This window comes from Patagioenas fasciata, chromosome 4, assembly GCF_037038585.1.
Source record: "Patagioenas fasciata isolate bPatFas1 chromosome 4, bPatFas1.hap1, whole genome shotgun sequence".
NCBI lineage: Eukaryota > Metazoa > Chordata > Aves > Columbiformes > Columbidae > Patagioenas > Patagioenas fasciata.
In genome coordinates this window covers 27,562,386-27,585,923 of record NC_092523.1, presented here as the reverse complement: position 1 = coordinate 27,585,923, position 23,538 = coordinate 27,562,386, and the positions used below count along the sequence as shown (strand labels likewise).

Genomic DNA, 23,538 nt, shown 5'->3' with positions numbered 1-23,538 from the left:
CCTTGCATGATCACTGCTTAGATCCTACTTGCTTGTATCCCAAAATAGATATCTGGGCTGGGGGATAACAAATTCTACCAGCCTCCGTGAATGAGGACAATATTCTCTGCATGTATGCAATGACATGTCAGTTCAGAAGATGTGGTAGAAGAGCCTTGCTATTGAATATCCTCACATAATCAAACTAGCTGATTTTTCTACTTGCTTTCCCACAGTAAATTTCCCACAGGTACCGAGGTGACACAAAATACTGTATCAGGTGAGGAAAGCCCTCCCTTTTATACATTGACTACCATTGGTGATGAGGTAAGGGTTACAATGTGAGTGATAGACTTACTTAAATTTTAAAAGCTTCTGGGTACTTGACTATAGAGTGCTGTAGCTTCGGCAGCTTGCAACCCTCAGCTCAAACAGTGGCATGCCTCTGTGGTGGAACAGAAGTGTGATGCTTCGTAGATAACTGTCTGCCCTGTCAGCATTGGAGCCTCTTGCATGAGAAGCCCTGTAGTAGCAGGATTCCTCCCTTAATAGGTGCTGAAAATGTGTGGGGGATTTACAGGCAGGCAGTGCTCAAGCAGTGTGCTCTTCCCTTAGGGAAAGAGCCCTGCATTGCTTGCACAGCCTTTTGGTCTGGAAAGCCCTGTGCTTCAGTGCCAGTACCTCCCTGCAGGAAGATGGGAACCTGTAAATGCGGGGCTGAGTAATTGCAGTTGTGGTCTCAAGGTAGTGGATTACAGTTCCTGCTTGTGCTTTGCCTTCAAGCAACTACTAGCAGGATAAGCTACACCAGTTAGTTGCCTGGTGTCTGCTTCAATAACAGCCTTCAATTCAGAAACACAGCTGTAAATTCTCTTGTTCCTTGTGGCCCTTAGCTAGGGCCTCCTTAAGAGCTCCATGGCATACCTTGTAGAGTTCAAGATACTGTGTTGCTTGTAGTTCAAATTATATTAGATGCTGAATCTTGAATTTCAGGCTTGTAATCTCTGAGTGTCAAAGGTACCAACAAATACCAACAAATAAATTCCCAGGTGTTGGAATATTTGTCAGAGAACACAGCCTCCTTCCAACTCTCATAAAATGTCGAGGAAAGTTCACTTATGTTCTTCAGGTCAAATCGCTATTTACAGCATGTCTCTAAATCTATCGTGCATTAGGATGTATGCTTCATCTGCAGATTGACACAAGCTGAGTGAGGGATTGCCTTTCTGCTAATGGCCCAGCTTTTTTTGCATAGCACACCTTACATAATTAATCTAGTCTTGATCCTGAGGTCCCAAAGAGCCTGTATTCCTACTTTAGAGACTGATGTTGAAGTGCAACATTCTTAGTGAACTCTACTCCTACTACAACACTGTCACCAACATTGTTCCCAGGGAATAGGCTATGAACAGCACAGAAGTACAATGCACACTGAGAAATATATTGGGAAACATGGGACCTTATTCTTATTGCCACTTCATAACTTGCCATTTTTTTGCCACTGCTTCAAAACCAACACAGGTGCTGAGAGTTTGGCCGACTCCATGAAGCAAGGGATTCACACCGGGATGATACCAGCAAAAGGCTGAATGTGATTCTTCGAAGACCCTGATAGGTGCATGTTTGTGCCATTTGGGCATTGCTCCCTGCTTTTCTATGGAGATGTAAATCAGTAGCTGTTGAGTGATGTTGGACAGGGTCCAATCTCAGCTGTATGACCAGTACATTTATTATGTATCTAATTTACTGATTTATTAGGACACTGCAAATAACACCTCCTGGAGCTACTGGGTGAATTTGACTTTTTAAAAAATTTCTTCCCTTGCAGAGACAATGTTTAATATAAAGCAAGGCAACAAAATAATGTCAAGATAAAAATAAGGATGAAGTTATTGGTGAAGAAGCAGTCTGTTCTGCTTGTCTCTTTATACATTTCCTTCTTCATGGATGCAAAAATATATGCAGACAGAATATGCTTGGAGGGCAAAATATACTTTTAGTGTTCTCTTATTAGCAACTGTGCAAAGATTTCTATTGTTCCATTGGAAAGAGTTTTTCTTTAGTTATAATTATTTTTTCTTTGAATATTTCACCAGCATTAAAGAGGATTTCATGGAATGCTGAAGGATTAATAGCAATGCAGAAAATGGTCTGTAACATAGTACATTTTTTCAGGAAACTTCATCAAAAAATCAGGTTCTAATGGATGAGGATTTGTTTTTCAACAGCATGTTTTATGTACAGATACGAAGTAAACAGGGGCCTGAGTAATATTTACAGACTTGCAAATCATATGTGAGAAGAGAAGCATTTAACTAGATACAGTATTGAAAACATTTTGCACAGTTGTCTTTGCCTTTGTGGTGGACAGGAGCCATAGTGAAAGTGAAGGATGAATATTCATAACGTTTTAAATATTGAAAGCAACTCTGCTTTCAATTTCTTTGTAGATATTTTGAGACCTTGGCGTAAATTATTAAAGAGGAAGGATTTTAATGTCTCTTCTGCTTTCCAAAGACTAGCATAATTTTTGGCTAATGCTGGACATGATTGGCAAGTATAAGGAATGTGATTGAGTTTTATGAAGATTACTGTTTGTGCAGAGCAGCTTATTTCAGTGCTGCATTCCTCACCCTTCCCCCCCAAGTCAATTATCAATATTTTGAGATAGTCAGACATGACAGTGAAAATTCTCTTAAGTTGTGGCTTGGGATATTGTTGTTATACCTTTCTGATGGAATGTATTTTCCTTCAAAAGCCCTTTCTATTCTTCCTATCACAGCCACCTGACACTGAACAGGTTAGCGTTTGCAGAAATGACAGTGATGAGAGTTTAGAGTCAAACCATGTTCCATGCTGCATTATAGAGTTCAACAGCTTTTACTGTGGGCTGTGCATGCTGGTCAATGTGACAGAATTAATAAAGTAGAACAAGTGTCCAGTAATGAGCCAGTGTCCAGGTGGTACCGGGAATATCAAAGTCTAGACCCATCTGGTCACCCTACCATTTACTAAAGGTAAGAGTACCTTCACAGTTCACACTGAGAGACATCAGGGAAAAAAAGGTGGAAAAACCCCAAAGCGATACAGGAAGGCTTCTAGGATGCATGGAGGACGACTTCCTGACACAGGTGATGGAGGAGACAACCAGGGAAGATGCACCACTGTACCTCACACTCTCAAAGAAGAATGTGCAAGCTTTGGGTGCACTGACCATGAAGTGGTGGTGTTCAGGATCCTGAGAGGAGGGAACAAGGCAAAAAGCAGGATTACATCCCTGGATTTCAGGACTCTTGATCTCCCCACAGTGCTAACTCCATCCTCAGACCCAGTCTGCTGAGAGATTTGCTTGAAAGAGTTCCTTGGTAGATGTTGCTGGATAGAAAAAGGGTCCAGGGCATCTGGTTGATTTTCAAGGATCTCTTCCTCTAAGCTAGAGAAAAGTCCTACTCAGTATGCAAAATATCGAGCCAAGGCAGCAGGGAGCCTGCATGGATAAACAAGTTGGTCCTGGCTAAACTCAAGCATAAAAAGGAAGCACACAGGAGCTAGAAGCAGAGAGAGGTGACCTGGAGGGAATATAGAGACACTGTCTGAGTATGCAGAGAGTAATGAGAAAACAAAGGTCCACCAGGAAACAAATCTAATGACAGACATGGAAGGCAAATTTAAGGACTTCTGTAGGTATCATCAGCAAAAGAAAAACCAGGGAAAACATGGGCCCACTGTTGAATGGGGCAGGGACCCTGGTGACCAAGCACATAGAGAATGCCAAGGTACTCAGTGCCTCCTTTGTGTTGGTCTTTGCTGGTAAGACCTACCTTCAGGAATCCCATGCTGCTCAGACCAGTGGGAAAGTTGAGCAAATAAGACTGAGCCTTGATAGAAGATCAGGATAGGGAACATTTAAAGAAACAGGACATACACAAGTCTTCAGGTTCTGATGAGATGCACCCACAAATGCTGCCTAATGTCACCTTGAGGCCACTCTTCATTATCTTGGAAAAAAATCACAGTCATTTGAAGTAGTTTCTGAGGACTAGAAGAAAGCAGATATTACTCCTACCTTCAAAGAGGGCAAGAAGGAAGGTCTGCTGAGCTACAGGCCAGTCATCTTTACCTGGATTCTTGGGAAGGTAATGGAGCAAATAATCCTGGAAAGCATTTTCAGATGTCTGAAGAACAAGATGGTGATTGGGCATGGTGAACATTGATTTATGAAGGGGAAATCATGCTTGACCAACCTGATACTTTTTCATGATTAGATGACTAGCTTTGTGGACAAGGGGAGAGCACTGGATTTTATCAGATTTCAGTAAAGCTTTTGACACTATCTCCTATAACATCTGATTAGACAAATTGATAAAGTGTAGGTGAGGTGGACTGAAAAGTGTCTGAACTACCAGGCTCAGAGTCTTGTGATCAGTAGCTCAAAGTTCACTTAGAAGTCAATCACTAGTTTTTTACCCAGGGGTAGATACTGGGGCAAATACTGTTTTAAAATGTTGAATAATGACCCCACTGATGTGATGAATTGCACCATCAGCAAGCTCACAGACAATACAAAACTGGGAGGAGTGGGTTGTGTTACCCCTCAAAAGAATATTGACAAGTTAGAGAAATGGGCAGAGAGGAACCTCATGAAGTTCAACAAAAGGAAATGTAAGAAGAATAAGTCCATGTATCAGTGCAGGCTGGAAAGCAGATCTGCAGAGTGGTATCTTGGCGTCCTGGTAGACAAGAAACTAAACCAGCTGTGTGCTGTTGTGGCAAAGAAGGCCTCCTGGATTGCAATAGGAAGAGCATTGCCAACAGGTCTTGCTGCTACTCAGCACTGGTGATACAGTGTTTGGAATACTGTGTTCAGTGCTGGGCTCCCCTGTAGTACAAGAGGACATGAACACACTGGCAAGTCCTGAGAAGTGCCACAAAGATAACTAAGGGCCTGGAGATTTTGAAACATGAGGAAAGGCAGAGAAAGCTGGGACTAGTCAGCTTGGAAAAGAGAGAGCTCCAGGAGCATCTTATCTATGTGCATCCATATATGAGGGAGTAAAGAACACCAGACCAGACTTCTGTCAGTGATATCCAGTGAAAGGACAAAAGGCAAAGGGCACAAATTGATACATAGAATGTTCCACTTAAACACACAAACCCCCCTGTCTTACTCATTGGGTGTTGGAGCAAGTTGCCTAGAGATGTTGTGGAGTCTCCATCCTTGGAGATATTCAAAAGTTGTCTGGACATGGTCCTGAGCAACCTGCTGTTGGTGACGTGTTAGATCAGATGATCTTCAGCAGTTCCTCCTAACCTCAGTGATCTTGTGACTCTGTGCAAAAGCTGACAAAGCTGATGTTGGAAGGAAGAATAAACTAGCAGGTATTAAATAGTTTTATAAGGATCCAAGCAGATCACCGTCTCCCATGGCACAAAATTAAACAAGCTTCAGGTTCAATTTTATTTCTTCTTCTGCAAATGTGTTCTTGGCTTTCTACCTTAGAATTGATGAACTGCATTTTCTGTGTTAAATCTGAAATCCCCCAAGATGGGTTATTTCCAGCTCTGAAGATCTCTGCTTGTGGTCAGAGGAGATAATTTTGGCCTCTTAGATTATGCAGCTCTACCAAAAATTCCTTGCTAGGGTAGACTATGGGGCAGTCTGATACCAACAATGGAATTCTCTATAACACACAGCTGCCAAGTGCTTCTCCCCTTTTCATGTTCAAACCAAAAAGCTGTAAGAATAGCAGCCAGGTTTTCTTCAGATTCCACTACCAATACAGGCTATATAAAGAAAGTGTGAGTAAGTTAGAAGTCACAATGATAGCCCTTTAACTCTAGAAATAGATTGACTTGAATATAAATTATTTCAAAAAGAAATGAATACCTATATTTTTAAAAAGGAGCCTGTAGATACATTGAGAACTTAATTTATCAAACTTCCAAAGATATATCTAGCCTTACAATTGTGCCTGAGGCAGTATATAACTCATCTGGTTTTCTGGTGCCCTTAAAGTTATCTAGCTAATCTGAAAAGTTCAGAAGGTTCTTTGTGAATTACATGGTAAGTTAAGAACAACCTAAATTAAAAACAAACAAACAAACAAAAAACCAAACAAAAAACCAAACAAAAAAACACACCAACCCCACCAACCAGCAAAAAACAAAGGTAGGAACGCTTATGGTGGTAGACATAAATGCAAGTATGCATGCATATATTTCAATTTTCACATTCATTCTTCACATTCACTGAAAGAAATGGTTGAGCCCAACAGAGGGAATATAGTCTATTTCTGTATGGGAACAAACATGGATCATTATAGTCTAGCTAGCGATTTGCTTTCTCTTTCAGAAAATGAGGACCCTGATATGAGTGGAGCATTGAGTGTGACCAAAGGCAAAGGATTCAGCACAATTTGAGTCAACACATGCACATTGCTATTTTGCCAAACCTGACCAATTTACTTTGTGACAGTTGTAATCCAATGAAAATCCATGTGTGTTTCATTAGAAGCAACAGTCATAATCTAGAAATATGATAACAGCCTGGATTTTGTTATGCAAATTTATGTTTTTAAGCAAGTCATGAGTACCTTATAAAGGTAAAATGTATTCCAGCAAAAAAACCTGATACACACTGAACAGGGGATATGAGTTATATCTGATGTTAATGAACCATGCATTACTAGGGAAACGTCCTGCATAATCTGTGGGCCTATGTGGAGGGGTTTCGTTAGATGGAGATATGTTGTTGAATTGGTCAGGCCCAAAGGAATCTCAAGGCCACTTCGAGAAGCTGAGAACAGAATCTGCTGTGAGAAAGAGGGGCGTTTCTTCATTAACAGGGCCTCAGCATGGCGTGAGTCATCGGACCTATCATCGGTGGGGCTCCAGCGTGTGGACTGCCCATGATATTCATTTAGCGAATCCATGCTTGGAGCGTGGATGCGTGATTAGAGAATAGTTGCGTATATAAGGAGACTTGTTTCTGTAATAAATGGCTTTGCGTGATTCACATTGAATCGGAGTGCTGAGTCCTTTATTGCTCCAACAAATGGTGACCCCGATGTGATACTCCGAACGGCATCTCACTAAGATCGGGGAAAAGCCTGGAGCGGCCCAGCCGGAGGCAGATCAGCTGGACTGAGAACTGAGCGGAGGTGTACGGATGTTCCGCAGATAAATTTTATTGAAGAAGTCCCCGGAAAAGGTGAGCGGCTGGGAGCAGAAGGAGGGAAGAGTGAAGTTATGGGGCAAAATATATCCTCAGAGCAAGAAGTCATAGTTAAACTCCTCCTGCATATTCTCTCTATGAGAGGACTTAAATATGAAGAAAGTAACATACATAGACTGTTGGTTTGGTGTAGAACTAACGGCTACCCGACAGAAACTGAGAAAGTTTTTAAAATTGAACTTTGGGACGATATAGGGCAGAAATTATGGGATAAGGTTAGCAATGGAGATAAAGAAGCTAAATCATTAGCAACTACATGGAAGCTTATAATTTCCACCTTAAAAGAATTTAAGGCTGAACGGGCTGCGGTTACCGGAATTTTTGCAGCGTTGCAGCCTGATAAGAACTCTAAAAATAATTGTGAAGCTTACCCGGTTTGTGTCTTTGATACCTTCTCTACTCCATCCCCTGTTGTGCCTTCGGCGCCTCTGATGATACAACAGTCTGGGGTGGAGGGAGGAAAATTACCAAGTGGATGGCCTCCTGTACCATCACACAACCCTAGAGAAACCAAGAAGTCCAAAGAACTGGAGTCCGATAATTTGTCAAAAGGACTGGTGAAAGTTGAGAATGCTAAAGTCGTAAATAAGTGTAATATCAATTCTTTTACTGATTCCTGTCTGCCTTCACCGGCTTCTACCCTTCTAACTCCTACGAGAGAACAGAAGGAGTCGCTGGATAAGAACTGGGCAAAAGAACTGTGTGAAAGATCAGATCAGCTATTAGCGAGTGAATCCAACAGTCAGCAATATCAAGCTACGAGAGAGGTGCCTGAAACCAACAAAGCAGCCAAATCATTTGCAACTATTAATCAGGGTCCCAATGAGAATTACATGCAATTTATTGACCACCTTCAAGAGACCATCAATAAGCAGGCTGAAAACTTAGAAGCTAAGGAAGCACTGGTGTTGAAATTAGCAGTAGAGAATGCTAACGTTTGCTATCAGCATGTTATTCGTGAGTTTTACAGTACATACTATGTGCTCCCGTGTACTGCCTCTCTGAAAATCAAGCAGCTTGTCAGCAATGTGAGTTAATTGTTTTACTGGTTGTTTTTAAGTGCGCCATAAAACCTTCTGCCTGCTCTTCCCACTCAGGTTGCAAGTAGCCCTGTGCTCCCCTCCTCCCCTCCACTTCTCAAGGTTTTTACTTGCAAGATGGGATCAGGAATGACTGTTTTCAGTTGTGTTCCCAAAAAATCGGCATTGGGAGGTGTTTTAAAACATAGGAAAGCACTCAGACAAGAAATCATTAAATCTTTTCAGACAGTTTCACAGGCAGGGCGATTTGAACTTCAACAAGCTGAGAGAGACTTAACTGATAACACACAGGCCAGAAAACTTGTTAAAGTCTGCAAGATGCTCTCCTTATTAACCTGTTTTCTTTGTGGGTATCTGTTTAAGCATGTTGCAATTTTGGTAGGTCTTTGTTATATGGTACGATAAGTTCACAGTCTGTTAAATCATGAGACTCCGTTGACTCAAAATGTGCATTTTGTGATGATACAGAAGATCATGAGTAATTTAGTTCTTTACTGCGTGAATGTGATGGTAAAATTTTGTGTGTAGTAGCTGTTATTTTTCTTTCTAGCACGCTAGCTTTATTTCGGTATCCAGACTTGCGCAACTCTGTGATAGGCTGTGTCACATCTCGATGTGCTGGATCTGGCTCTTCGCACATCAAGTAAAGAATCCTGGTTTTGGGATAACAGTTGTAGCGCACCAGATGAGACACTGATAAAAACCTTGCCTGGTCCAGCTTGCTGCGGCGGCGGGGGGGCGGGTGCAGATGGGGCTCCAGTGCTCACTGACCTGTTTTGTCAGGGAGACTCAGCGGTACCGCTACCTGGCTGAGCAGTAGGCAGTTCAAAGGTGCAACGCAAAAATTAAGAGATTGTCTTAAATTAGTGTAACTGTGATCTATCTGCATATTTGAACTTGGTATTTGGTTTTCATATCTGAGCTCAGTATTTTAATTTGCATATTTGTATTTGGTACCAAAACAATTTTGTTTGGGGAAATAATTACAAAATGGGAACTGGTTCCACTGCTAAAATTTCACTGCTAAAATTCCACCTTGCTCCCCCTTAGGATGCATCCTTGCGCATTAGAGTAATTGCTTATATTGTTAGCTAGTAATTTTGAGACCAGAAAAGAATTTAAATTGTTAAACTCTGCTTTGCATTGAAAAAAAAGAAAAAGAAACAAACAGACACCTAAATGCTATGACGGATGTGAACTTGGTATTGTATGAAGTTGTATTTAAAAGTTGCTGGAATGTGAACTGATTTGGATCTAGGAAAATGGAATAATGCATTGATGTTTAATATACTGTATTTTGACATCTGTAAATTGTGAAAGGTAAATGAGGCTGAGGAATGTAACAACTGTTGAGGAAATTGGAATGGTGTATAAAACTCAGCTCATTGTAACCAAGGAGTTTGCCAGAGCCTCCCACTTCATACCAGCGATTACGCCAGCTGCGTGGCCTTGGCTACATCTGAACTGCAGTGAGAAGGAAAAAAAAAAAAAAGGAAAAACCTGTTTTCCCGCTGCTAAGCGAAGAAAGGGGGGCTTTACTCCCCCTGCTCTGTCTTTTTTTTTTTTACCTGGAGTATTGTCATCCATCCTTATTGTGGCACTGTGTTGCTTCTTGGCTTTGAATCAGGGGTTGTTGGTGATGTTTCTTTTTGCTTCTGTCTTGTTTCCTAGGTTTTGGCACATCTGGGGAAAGAGCTCATAATTTTACCTCCTTGCTGAAGTCAGTCTTTTCACACTGGTCAGCTTTTGGAGGTCAAAGTGCTCAGCGCTTCTCTGGGTCAGAGTGGTACTGATTTGGGTGTGGAGTGCAGCCAGGTTGGTTTGATGTGGAGTTCGAACTGATTTGTTTTCATGCTAGGCTGGAGATCCTGCCATCCAAGATGGGGGCAAGAGGGAGGTTTTATTCCCGCCCTGCCCCCAGCAATGTTACTGCTAGAGAACTGTAACACTGCATCAAGGAGTCTGAGGGTTGAAATTTAAAGGCATTGCCAGTGGGTCCATAGTTCTATTGAAGGTGGGAAATTAAACAAATTTTTTTTTTTTTTTAATAGACTTATTCTGTGGTAACTGGTTGTAAGTGACTTCTTAGTAAATTCACCATGCTAGTTTTTGAGGTCATGGGAGAGAACGAAAGAAAGGCCATATTTTGAGGCCAATAGAATGCCAAATTTGGAACAAAGTTTTAATACATGACTTCTTGTAGTTGCCAGAAAGTCCTATACCTCTCTTGGGCCAGGATTTGTTAAGTAAATTGTAAGCTCAAATAACATTTTCTGAGAATTCTGTTTAGTTGCATGTCCTACAAGAAGCTGCTTGGATGGTGCAGATCTGCTTGCTGCAAGTGAGAAATCTCCAAGGAAATTTCAAATGCTGTATTTCCACTAGTATTAACAGCCAATGTTTCAATAAAGCAAATACTACACTGATAGATCTGAAACAGGACTTCGATCCGGTAAGGGAAAACAATATCCAATAAATATGACAGCCAAAATGGAGTTAGAAACTTTGAGGAATAAATTTATGAAAACCTTACAGGCTGACTGCATTCGATTGGACTTGCAGATTTGCCTGTTTATAGCTACAACATAGAAACAACCTGTGGCTATTGTGGGACAGTATGATGAGATTGCTAGCAGATTAATATACCGACTGTTATATACCAATTGTCACTCTGATCAAGAAAATGTAGGGAATGAATTTAAGTCTTAATAGGCCATGATCCTTTTGTCATATATGTACCAGTTGTGAAATTTAATTCTGATTTTTTTTTATTTGTAGTCTATGTCTTTGTAAATTGCACTAGCTGGTTTTCTTAACAGCACAGCTTTTGGCATGCCTAAACGTAAATTGCTGCAGAACCTGCAAGTCTTTAACATCAGGTCATAGGCCATACTTGTATTTGGTCTGATCCTACATACTTGCACAGTTTTTGTTGATGGTTCTGGGAAGTCTCATAAAGCTGTAGTGGTTTGGTGTGAAGATAACGATTGGCATGAACCTTCAATAATTTTTACAGAATTAACCCAATTAGCAGAACTTGGCGCAGCTTTAAATTACTTAGAGCTTTTTAAGGAGGAACCTCTAAATTTGATTTGTGATTTTGAGTACGTAGTCAAGATCCAACGCATGTATCTGATTCCAAACTTTGTTTGTTTATTTGTTTTAAAAAAAGGGGGGAATTAGGGGAAACACCACAAAACCAATTGTCAAAAGCATTGTATGTGATGAAATACTTTGCAAGTATGACCCAAAACCATGCTAAATCAGAAAGAACCTACAGTAGTTATGGTCAAATCACTAGTCAATTGAAAAAGCCACAATAATTGATAACCTGGGGAAAAGGTTATGTTTGTGTCATTACAGGCCAAGGATTGAAGTAGATTCCCGCAAAATGGGTCAAGCCATGGCTGAATAAAGACAACAAAGATTCAATGGGTGCAGATAGACAGGAGAGAGATAAGATGTGAGGACGGTTTCAGATGTAAACCATGGATCCTAATTCAGTGTTATAGATGCTCACAGACCTGGTGGTCTAGAAGCCTATTAGCAAGCAGGTGGTGTACCTTTTGTGGAGAATGGCAATTTGAACAATCAGCAGGAGAGCCAAAAGGGTGATATTACACTTAGATAGTCAATGCAAAAATGAGGTAAAATTATGAGACATTCCTGCAAATCTACAAAATCACGCAGTTATAAATGCTCTACTTTTAACATTAGGATTATGGTTGTATTGTATTAACTTGTTTGATTATTCTGAATCTATTAATAAGTGCTTTAGGCAAACTAGAACAGTACATTAATAAGATTGCCATAGTAAGGTTAAGGTTTGACATATAGTTTACAAGTTTTGGAATAAGTGGGTAGTTGTTTGATCTTAACTACATTATATGTAATTGTAATTATGTTGTTAATCACGTGTTCTATGTTGCAGTGTATGTCAAAGACGATTCAGCATGCTGTTTAAGGGGCCTGACTAATTCAAGAACAAAAAGGGGGAATTGTGGAGGGGTTTCATTAGATGGAGATATGTTGTTGAATTAGTCAGGCCCAAAGGAATCTCAAGGCCACTTCGAGAAGCTGAGAACAGAATCTGCTGTGAGAAAGAGGGGTGTTTCTTCATTAACAGGGCCTCAGCATGGCGTGAGTCATCGGGCCTATCATCGGTGGGGCTCCAGCGTGTGGACTGCCCATGATATTCATTTAGCGAATCCATGCTTGGAGCGTGGACGCGTGATTAGAGAATAGTTGCGTATATAAGGAGACTTGTTTCTGTAATAAATGGCTTTGCGTGATTCACATTGAATCGGAGTGCTGAGTCCTTTATCGCTCCAACAGGCATAAGCTCTGGCTTTATGGCAATTACATTTGTGTTTTAACTTGTGAATAACCAAAATGTGTTGCTGGGATCACATTTTAAGATACCTAAAGCAGAACGGCTAGCACTTCTTGAACTGAACTGTTACATCAATGAGTAAGTTTCCTAATCTGCATAGCTATAACAGTACAAAATGTTGAAATGCTACTACTGGTAGCAATGCTAAATGCTGCTTTTATTCATTTATTTTTGGCCAGATTATCTACTTGGTTTGGTCAGCTGAGCTAAAACAGAGAGCAAGTGCTGGCCAAAAGGAAGAAAGGGGTATGAGCATCCAAGGGTGAGGGAAGAGCTTAGTGCTGCTGTGAACCCATAGCTTTCAGCTTTGCCTACTCTGTTGCAGTTTGAATCCTTGGGTCAATCCTGGCCTGATTCCTGCAAGGTATGAAGCTCCCTTTGGCTCCAGAGTTATTAATAGCATATACTTTTTTTTTTTTTTTGTAATTTAGCCTTTTTGCAAACATCAAATTTATGTGATATTTTTCATTCCTGTCTACCAGCAGTTTATTTTAATAACTGAGTTCTCTTTATTCAGTGGCATGCTCCCATGCCCTGCTTGATTAGCCAGTCAGAAAACCAGAGCTGGTTGCCCAAACTCCGTGGCCCATATCCCACTAGAGAAAGGAATAACTTCACTTATGCTAGCAGATCTATCAAATTCCAGGGACAAAGTGTATGTGACATTACATGTCAAAATGCAACATCAAAGTGCATCTTATCCAGCAGTAGCTGCATGTAGTAGGACAGTACTATTAGGACCATCAGGATTACTGCCAACTGTGCAGATATTTTTCTCCTACATTAAAGGAATTTAGGAAAAGCTAGCTAGATCACTTGCATTCCACAAAAATCAACACAATAGGCAACCTGTTGCTTTTCCCTGTATCTTACCTCCTATGCTGATGTCTCATTTTTTCCTTAGAACAGCACTTTCTATTCCTTGCTTTTTCAAAGTAAGCATCTGAATTGTACATTCAACATCAAAAGTTACAGCACTCCCTGAATCTGCAGACAATCTGACTCAAAACATCACTTGTGAGAAGTGTCATTTTAGTGTCTTGTGGACTAATCAGTTAATCATTCAATTTCTACTCCAATTAAGATCATTGAAGTCATTCAAGGAAGAAAGAGGTTTGCTTCCTCTGCTAGGCTACAGATACATATTTTTAACTGTGTATAGTGCTTAGGAGATGGGAAAGAAGAAATAATAAAAGAAGATCAAACTGAGATTTGTGCAGTACAACACTACTGTGACTCAAATGGAACTAAATATTGCAGGTTGTAAGGCAAGGAAGAACTTATTCAAAAGTACCTACAAAAGTTATTAGAAAGTTGTAGATCTTAGGAACAATACAAACATGATGAGAGACAGACTAGAATTTCAGCTACACCTGATTTTGGTGGTGGTAGAGAGAATTATTTTTTCCATCACAGAAAAAAAATGTGTGAGAAGGCTTCACATGTTTCATGTTGTCAGCAGTTTCTTTTCCTTGACTGGATCTGTTATTACACTTATTTTCCATTTTTCTTATTATACTATTACACTTATTTTCCATAACTGGGTCTCTTATTATACTTTAATTTCTTATGTTTATTAGTCTAAAATTACTTGAAATCATCCTTTTTATGTTATGATTCTGCAACCAAATAATTGTTTCACCTGCTAGTCATTCTCCATTTTCACCATGAGAATTTCCAAATTATCCATTTGCTCTTGTAGAGTGTTAATGGCAATCAGATGATTTCCATTTATTCTGAGTGTACTATAATGTCATAAAGAGGTGACTACTTTAGATTATTGCCTTTCTCACTACTCACACATTACACTTGTTGCTGAAGTTTAAGTATTATGCCTGAAATATAGTTGCTTTGTTGTCAAGTTCTAATATCGGCAACAAATGATCTTTCAAGGCTAGTGAGTATGATGCACATATCAATACTTTTTTAATTATTTCACTGTTGAAATAGTGATCATCAGTGCTAAAGGAATAACCATAATTAAATGAGAATTTTCTATGAGTGATATTTTGTTGATTTTAGTACTGTATTGGGGTTATGACAAGAAGTATATCGCAACTATTACTTTCCCTGCTAACTCCTATTGCAGATCTTGATCAAAGTTTCTACCGGTTTATGTTACGTAAGTTTTTCTAATAGAGATGGATAAACTATTCCCTTTCCACATATGAGAATTACTTCTGACATTTATTTTTTATGGATGTTGGCATTTGATTTCTCATGGTAATAATTATACCTGCATGCCTTAGACCTGTTCAAGAACCAGTTGACTATTATATATTTGCATGCAATTAAATTTCCCAGTAACAATTACTTTTTTATTTTTGTTGTGGTATGTGATGCAATCACAGGTTGAATACTGCTCTTCAGAACATTTCTAAGTCTTCTTCATCAGAATTTATTTTGATCAATAGTGAAGGAACCTTGCAAGTTTTGAATCTCTAATTAACATGCGATACACATATTATTCACATTGATTAATGATTTAATTTGCAAGTTCACTTATTGATTATATTTTCTAAAATATAGACCATATATAAAATCTGAAACAAAAGGCTCAGACCACCTAAAGATTTCTTCAGTGGGGTAATTGGTTAATGCATATCAGAGTTACACGATTGCATTAGAAGAAATTATCATTCAGAAAATAAAGTCTGCTTTGTATCTATTCCTTAAGGAAAACCATAGCATTCGTTTTTGGAATCAAATACAACATTATACTGCAAACAACCAAAGAGGCTGGAGTTGCACAGGCAAGTAAGCATTTTTTTTGACACAGTGAGCAACTGAAGTTATGATCTATGTGATGTTCTTATATGGAATTCTCTACATGTTATATCTCATTTAAGGAAAAGAACAAATCAAACGTTATTAAGTACCAGTTATTAAGTAACGTTATTAAGTAACCAGTCCTTCACCTCACGTCTCACCAGCTCAGGCTTCTGCTGAAATGCACAGCAAGCTCTCCTAGGGTGCAGCTGAAGAGGCCTGGTACAGCTTGCATTCCCACCCAGCTGAACTTCAAAGGCTCCCTGTCATGGAGTCATTTCAGCCTCTGACAAGAATGACCAGAATCCTCTCTGGAGGAAGGCACTAGGTAGGTCTGCGTTTAAGGGACACTCATAGTGACCCAAATGGAGAGCAGGATTCTCTTGAGGCAAACCTCTCTGATACTTATTTCAGGTCTGATTTGTTCACCTGCTCTTGTGGTGGTTACTTTCCTTAAGTAATGCTGCTCAAATTAATGGAGAATGAACCAGTCCTCCTGCCCAGGTGGAATGGGAGGGCAGGTCTGGTCTATGCGACTTTGGTTTTCCCCTTCAGGTTCTCTGGTTCCCTTCATCATCAATAGGAACCCTATGGGACCCACCGTATGAGAGCAAAGCTTAATTGCTCTCTTTCTCACATCTTGTGAGGTCCTGGAGATATACAACAATTTATTTGGTTTGATATATGGTTACTGAGCCACTGAAAGCTGCTTGAGGAAGACAAGTGCCATGTTGATCATGTTCTCATGGTACAGCTGTCCAGCAGGAAGGGAAGGTCCATGGTTGTCTCTGTGCTCTCTGACCTACTCATTTGCAAGCTTAATTGCAGCGCCAATGGAAGCAGGATGGCATGCTGTGAGGGTGAGGCCATTGCTCTGCCCTCCTGCTGCAGTGGTCCATAGTGTGGTCTCATCACAGGAAAGACAATGACATTTGCACAGGAATTGTACCAAGAATTGACTTCAATCTACCTAATCAAAGAACGATGCTAACAGTTAAGCCTGAAGACACTATCTACCCTTCCGGAACCATTATGGTTTGCATTTTGCCTTTTTGCATAAAAGCTTTTCAAATATAATGCAATGTTGAGGCTGTGAAATAACCTGGATGTCTGTTTACCCTCCCACTCAAACGATATCTCAGTGAATTCCCTACAAAACAAAAATGAAAATGGTTTAAATGAAAGAGTAAAAAGCTATGGAAATAACTTCTGATGCATGATATAGTACCATAGGGAACCAAAGAAAAGGAAAATGTGCAAAGAAGCTAAGAAAATAATTACTTTAATTGGGAAATAACTGGAAGGGGAGGAAATAATCCAAGGAGAATACTTCAGAACATGATTCACACTATTTTCGTAGCAAGTTACAAACAAGTTGCTTAGAAATATGGTATATTATTTGTATGTTTAAACACTTGGAATTGATTTTAAAGACAAACCCCTGTAAAATATTATTATTTCTAATATGGACTGCCTCCTAGTCTGACCTACCTTTAAAGAATTGAAGCTTTTAATTTTCTTTCGCACTTCAGAAAATCTGACTGCATAACGGAACATGATTTATTTATACATTTGTTTTAAAAAGTAATTCAGTAAAAAGTGCAACAAACATTTTTCTTGTCAAGTCAGAAATATGGCCATTTCAGTAAAGTGTTAAATCAGGATTAAAAATGGAGATTGCACAAACCCCATCATATACACAAGCATGAAAGCAAAGTTTCTCATTTATAAGAAGCACCTATAACCAAAATAAGTGAGAAGAGTCTTTTATGAGAGAGACCATTGGTGCTTTGAGGATTATTTTAAAAGCAATCATCACTGAGATTTAGAACTTTTTAAAAAAATGTATAACTGTTCCATCCCACCTGCTCATGCAACTGTACAATTCTCTTTAAATCATAAAAGTATTTAACGGGCACATGGATTTCAATAAATGTAATGTGGGATGACAGTTGTATTTTCATTTCATGGTATATTTTCCTCATTGTCAGTCAGAAAGTCCATCTAGGGAATTGTCATCAGATAATTAGGGAGTAGCTCAACGTTACCTCACACCCAATGCAGCAGAATATGAATAACAGTACCTGTATTATTTGTGAATAATTTAAAACAATTTTTTGTTTGTGAAAATATATCACTGACTTTTATGGCAACTCACATCCTGTTGAAATCTCTGAATACATGAACCCTTGATTTAATCTCTTACCCCAGGCAGATGATGGTGCATAGGTGTAGCTCTCACCTGGGCATGTTTCCCTCTGACATGGGCACTCACGAGAAAAGAGAAATGCAGATACTTTAAATTTCATGCAAAACCATCTGGTTTTGTGAGTTGCTCTCTCCTCTTCTATGTCTTTTCCTTCCCCAAAAGATTAATACTTAGATGTGCTTTTTATTCAGAAGCCATGCCGCTGAGGTTTTGGAAGAAGTGGCTGTACTTAATAGGACTTTATACTAAACAGGGAACTCTTGTTGCAGTTGACTTTTACAGAACCTTCCTGTACTTAAGGTACCTTCCTTTTTGTTCTTACAACCTTCTATCAGCTTACAAGAGGCTGTATAACAAGGGTCAGATTATATAATAATGTACTGCTTCAACTAAAATGTATTTGATATTCATTCTCCGTACTATATATCCCTTTCATAGTCATACTTGATAGTCACCATAAATAAATTCAGGGTTAGATTGTACCTCTCAAGGTGACTTGTGCAGGATGAAGGCAGTTGTTATTGTGTTTCAGCTCTTTGTAATGAATGTAGAACCAATGAAGGTTTTATCAAAAGAGAAAAATTTCAGTTTCATGCTTTTTTTTTTTTTTCATAGCAGAAAGTCAGACAAACAGAACTATTGAACTTGCACTTTCTCAAAGAAAACTTGCTGAGCAATTGAGGTGGAATAGCTTTTTCAAAAATCAGTTTGTTTAAATTCCATTGGGTTAAGGTTTTTTTTTTTTTTCTTAGCACATTTCATCCTAGTGAATTTTCCCTTAGATTAGTGAAAAGAATTCTTCCTTGACATGAGGCTTTTTCAGATCTTTTCAAATATTTTTACAGCTTTTCCAAGACTGAATTGTTTAAATTACACTTACAAGAGCATTTCTGAGTTCCTTATCTCTCCCCAACCCCAGAAAGATTAGATTCAATGCACTTCTTACTTCTGAGGCACAGAAATCTGAGGAAGAAACACTTTTATTTTCAGAAACTTCTAAATGCATTGGAGAGAAGTCAATAACAGGTAAACCTCAGCTCCATAACATCCTTCGCATTTAGTTTGAAGGTATGAAGGCGTAAGCATTTATAATGTATGTAAAGCCATAATCCTTCCCTTAGCTTTTCTGAATGTCTGGTTCCCCTAGGCTGGCTCAGCCAATGGGGTCAGGGAGGGGATAAAGCAGGGGCCTTTGGAGCTGCAGGTGGGTGCCAAAGGCGCGGTGAGGCCCCGGCTCCTGCAGGGCCACAAGAGCTGCCAGGGGGGACCTGCTGCTGCTTTTGCTCTTCCTGAGCAGCCACACTGTCTGCTGTCCCCTCTTTCTCTTTTGTAAAGGGACTTCAGACTGTGCAAGACTGGCGGTGGGTCCCAGCCTTTTGCAGCAGAAGAGAAGGCTCAGTTAAGAGGAAACAACAGTAATGACAGTTATTCCAAAAGTCTGTGGTGGAGAATTACAGTGAATTTCCTGGAGAGAGTGGGAGAACTTACAAAGACATAAAACAGAACATGCATTTAAGTCAATTAGAGGATCCATATTGTTTTGTTTAGTTTTGTTTTTTCTACAGAAACAAAAATTTGCCCAGAAAGGGCCTAGGGATGATTCAAACTCTTACTAATTCCCAGCAAATCCCATGCTAGTAGTCTGTAATCAAAATGATCAAGTACATTTGTTCTGATAGCAAGACAGTAGGTACCTTAGAAGTGTTTTTGAGAATAAAATTCCTTCTACATGCATAAGATGTTAGCAATCATTTTACCTGATGTATTTTGGCAAAGTAGCTTGCTACATTTTTTTCCATTTAGAAGCAACTGGGATTGTTTAAGTATTGGAATAATGTGGAAGAAAATTAGAATTTGTAACAACTATTAAATAACCCTAAAGCATCTTGTTGGCTCATAAAACTCCCAGTATTCTGACAAGGGATATTTAAGTTAGGTTTATCTAAGGTATTTTCTACCCCCTCCAACTTGCCTGGTGTCTCAAATTATTTCTGAAATGTAGAGTGAGAGAGTATAATAATTCTTGCCCTTGAATGCATTGGGCTGATCTCCAGGGAATTCTCCAAAAGCAGATCACATTGTAGCTTTTGATAAAATACAGCTCAGACTTTTACAACTTCCATTCCTTCAACTTTTCCATTCTCAATTCAGTTAGTCTGAATTGCATGAAAAATAAATTTATTTTGCTTGTTCTTTAACTTGCCTCACAAGAATTCTTCTCACTTTGCATGCACAAAGCACCCATCTGTCTGGGCAGGAAGAGCAAAACAGTCCTGTCATTTCCTTCTTTATAAATAATAACAAAGAATGGTATCCTCAGAATCTTATTCTCTCAGGTATCTCTTCTTAAGTTTGATCCAGAGGCTTATGAGGCTTTTGCTAGCCCATAAGGTTCTTCCTTCTGACACTATGAAGTTCCTAGGAGTCTGTCCACAGACAGTGGCCTTTCACTTGCAGTTCAGCCTCGAAAAAGTAATCGTTGGAGTAACGTGTCACAAAATGTTATTATTCAGTCCTGTAACAGATTTCATTTATTAGTAAATTTACTTACACATATTGCTTGCATTTTAGTTGTCTTTTCATTGGCACAAGCATTTTATGTTTATTGACAAAAGAACATTTATAACTCACTGTCTGAAAACAGAGATTTGCCCGGGTCTTAGAGCTGCTACACAATCCTCAGTCACGATGGCATCTACAAGATGATGCATTTAAAGCTCAGCTGGTGACTTTGCAATGAATTTTAAGTGGGAATGGTTTGGGTTTGTTTTCCATTATAGCAGCCTTTACACAGCAACGGGTACAGTTGAGAGATGACTAAGCAGCAGCCATGTTCAGTGCTGCATAGTGTAAATGATGGAGACCAAGCAGTCTTTTGTTATCCCAGGCACTTCCATTTAGAGTGTATGAAAAATTACATGAGACATAGACTAATACCCAGGTAGTGACTGTGCTCTGCAAGACCTGTCTTTTAAAATACTTGTTTGTCTACTATAGTATCCAAAAGTTTGGTTGTTTGTTTTTATTTTTTGTTTGTTTGGTTTTTTTGTTTGTTTGTTTGGTTTTTTTTGTTTGTTTTTTGTTTTTTCCTAAAATGAATTTCCACACTTAGTTCTTCAAGACTGAAATTATATCTACTACTTTAATCTGCCAAATGCTGGGTGGTCCCTAAGGGATTTTAGGACACCACTGAAAGTAAGCTTTTATAGCTCTTATATGCTTTATGCCTTTATGAATAACACAGCTATTTTGAAGAGGAAAGAATGCCTACAAAGTACATACGGGGCAAAAAAATCAAAAATTATGCTTTGGCAATTCAGAATAGGGAAAGGAACAAGGAAACACATTAATAATTTGCTATATTTAATCACAAACTACTGTATTACTCCCTTAAACATACATTTCCTAAAGACATTCTGCTCAAAGATTATTGATTTAAGATGACAGATTATTTAAGAACTTCTGTGAACTGAAGGAATCAGACACACCAGAGAGGTAAAAAGACATTGATTACCTGGAAGGTTTGCGTATGTACATATTTCGGGTCTGCTGTATTTAAGGATACTTTATAAAAAACATGCTATGGTAATACAAAGTGATTCATTGCTCTTTACTCACTGTCTTGGTCTTGAGGCCATGACGTTATAGAGGACTCCAGCAGTTGATCTCAGAATTATTTACCACTACTTTATAAACAATTGTTTTCCCTAAACTGCTTCTATTAGTGAAAAACTTTAAGTATCTCAAAATAAATATCAAATATATTAGGAAGTTTTTTTTTCTGATCATCTCACTTATGTCTCAGAAATGTTATCATTTTAGACACAGAAGACTTCTGCAGTCAGGAGAAAGTAGGACTTTCTGTGCAAATAGAAGAGTTTGACCTCCTCAGGTGCTCTACAGGAGCACCAGAAGAGGAACTGTGTCTGGACAAGACTTATACAACCTCCAGCCAGCCTGCATCAAAATGGGATTACCTGGCCACCAGCAATTGTGGCAACAAGAGCATGCAAGCATTTCAGAGATGGCCAGGAGGCTGAATCGTGTCTGTCTGAACGAACTGAGGGTACAGTTAACCTGTGTCTGTGTGACATGGGGCTCCTTACTCATGTGATTTAGGGAGTGCTGCTCACTGACTGCAACTACCTAATGCTTGTGTTTCTAGCTTGTGCTATCCTCCCTTGTTTCTGGAGCATTAGGGGCTAGGGGGCAACCATAAAAGTCTTTTCACCGCATTGTCACTATTCTCATTTTGATTCTTCTGGTATAAAAGCTGATGAAATGCACCTACTCAGTAGGTCCTCATACATGCACAGCACTTCATTCAAAGAAAAGCTGTCCTATTAATCTGTTTACAATTACATTGGAGCACATGTTAAGAAGCAAAAGAATAAAAGATATCTGCAATCCTCTACATACTTTAAGGAGCAATGCATCGAAATTACAATCACGCCTCAAGAATGGGGTACCAGACCAAACTCTCTGTGCAGTGTATATGAGCTAAAGAAGTACACCTTATACAAAGTCAAGAATTTATTGTTGGTCTGATTAAAATATTAGAAATCTAATCAAAGACTGAATTCTGATCTAGTTACAATATACTAACACAGTCAAAATTATCCAGTTACAGCTACTTCTCATTTATAAGGCAATTGCTGAACACAGACTTCCTACTATCTATCCTTGTCTCTTTTATGCTCACCTTTTCCACTCTAGGTCAGCAGATTGATGGTGTTACTGTTACTTAAGCAGAATATAACAGGGAGGAAAACCATACTGAGGTTCCAGCATCTCAGGTGCTTCACTGACAAGAACATGGTGGTTATAGCAGGATTTCTTCCTCCTCGTTTCTGGCTTTGCTTGAGGTTATTTTTGTATGTTTGCTGACAAATATATTTGCTCTTCAACAGTCTGCAAGTTCCATGTTATCATTGGGTTTTAGTATATACAGTATGTTTTTCATGTGTTGGATACTTGTCTTTTGCTGCCTTTGTTGTCCCTAAATCCAGTACTAATGTGGTCCGCAGCCTTAAGGCATCTGGTGTCATCCTGCTCTTGTACTTTCAAGGTCCATACTTGTACCTGAACTTCTGGAAGCCCCTGCTTTTTCTCAAAAGCCTTGGATCTGTTCTTTCCCAATAATGTAATTAACATTACATTAGCACAACTTAGTCAAGCATACATCCTTACTTCAGGGTTTTTCAAGAGTTCATTCCACAAAAAAATATGCTCCAGAGGCATATCTATTTGTATACGAATACGCTCTGGGAACTTCTTGTTATTAATACCTGTTAGTTATGGCAGCATCACTTGTTATCAAAATTGCTTTACAACAGGAGTGATTTCAGTCACTAGAATTGGAGTTGCCATTTTAAAAATCTTATAGGCTGTGTTACTTTCGGTGACTGTCCTAACGCATGTTTGTAACTGCTTAGTGCAAGTTAGTGACTCCTAGAGCTCACAGCAGATTTGAACAGTAGTATACTTGGCACATGGTCAAAAGCTGTGTAGGATTAATGGTGGAGTAATTCTGTTTGAATGTACTGCATATGAAAAATTCATTGGTAGGTAGCACTGGGATGTGATTCCTAACTCTTTGATTCCAGTTCATTGTTATTACAAACATGATTGAATTCTGACCGCAAACACAGAACAAAGGCAGCCTGATGTGCCTGTTACCTCTCCCATCCAAGACCAGACATTTTGACAGTTACATATTCCAAAGGTGATCTGGAATTTCTTGTTGAAAACTGCAGAGTGGCCCCATTAGGAAAACAAGCTATAAAAATAAAATATCTCAGCTACCAGAAAAAATTCTGGTAAAAATTAAAAATATTACAGAGAAGGAGAACTGGGAAGCAAACTCCTAAGAGCTTAATTAGTGAAACCTCTTCTGGGTGCAAGAGTTTGAACA

At 39.1% G+C, this 23,538-nt stretch overlaps 1 protein-coding gene across 3 annotated transcripts in view; it reads left to right on the top strand.

Moving 5' to 3' along the window:
- Nucleotides 1–6,925: 6,925 nt before the first annotated feature.
- Nucleotides 6,926–23,538, top strand: part of GABRG1 (gamma-aminobutyric acid type A receptor subunit gamma1) — an 84,485-nt gene continuing 67,872 nt past the window's right edge. For 2 of the 3 annotated variants that reach the window (XM_071807451.1, XM_071807452.1), the window contains exon 1: nt 6,928–7,189. The gene's annotated coding sequence lies outside the window, so the exon portion shown is untranslated. Of the gene's footprint in view, nt 7,190–23,538 lie in introns of all 3 variants that reach the window. The other variant, XM_071807449.1, reaches the window with a different exon arrangement.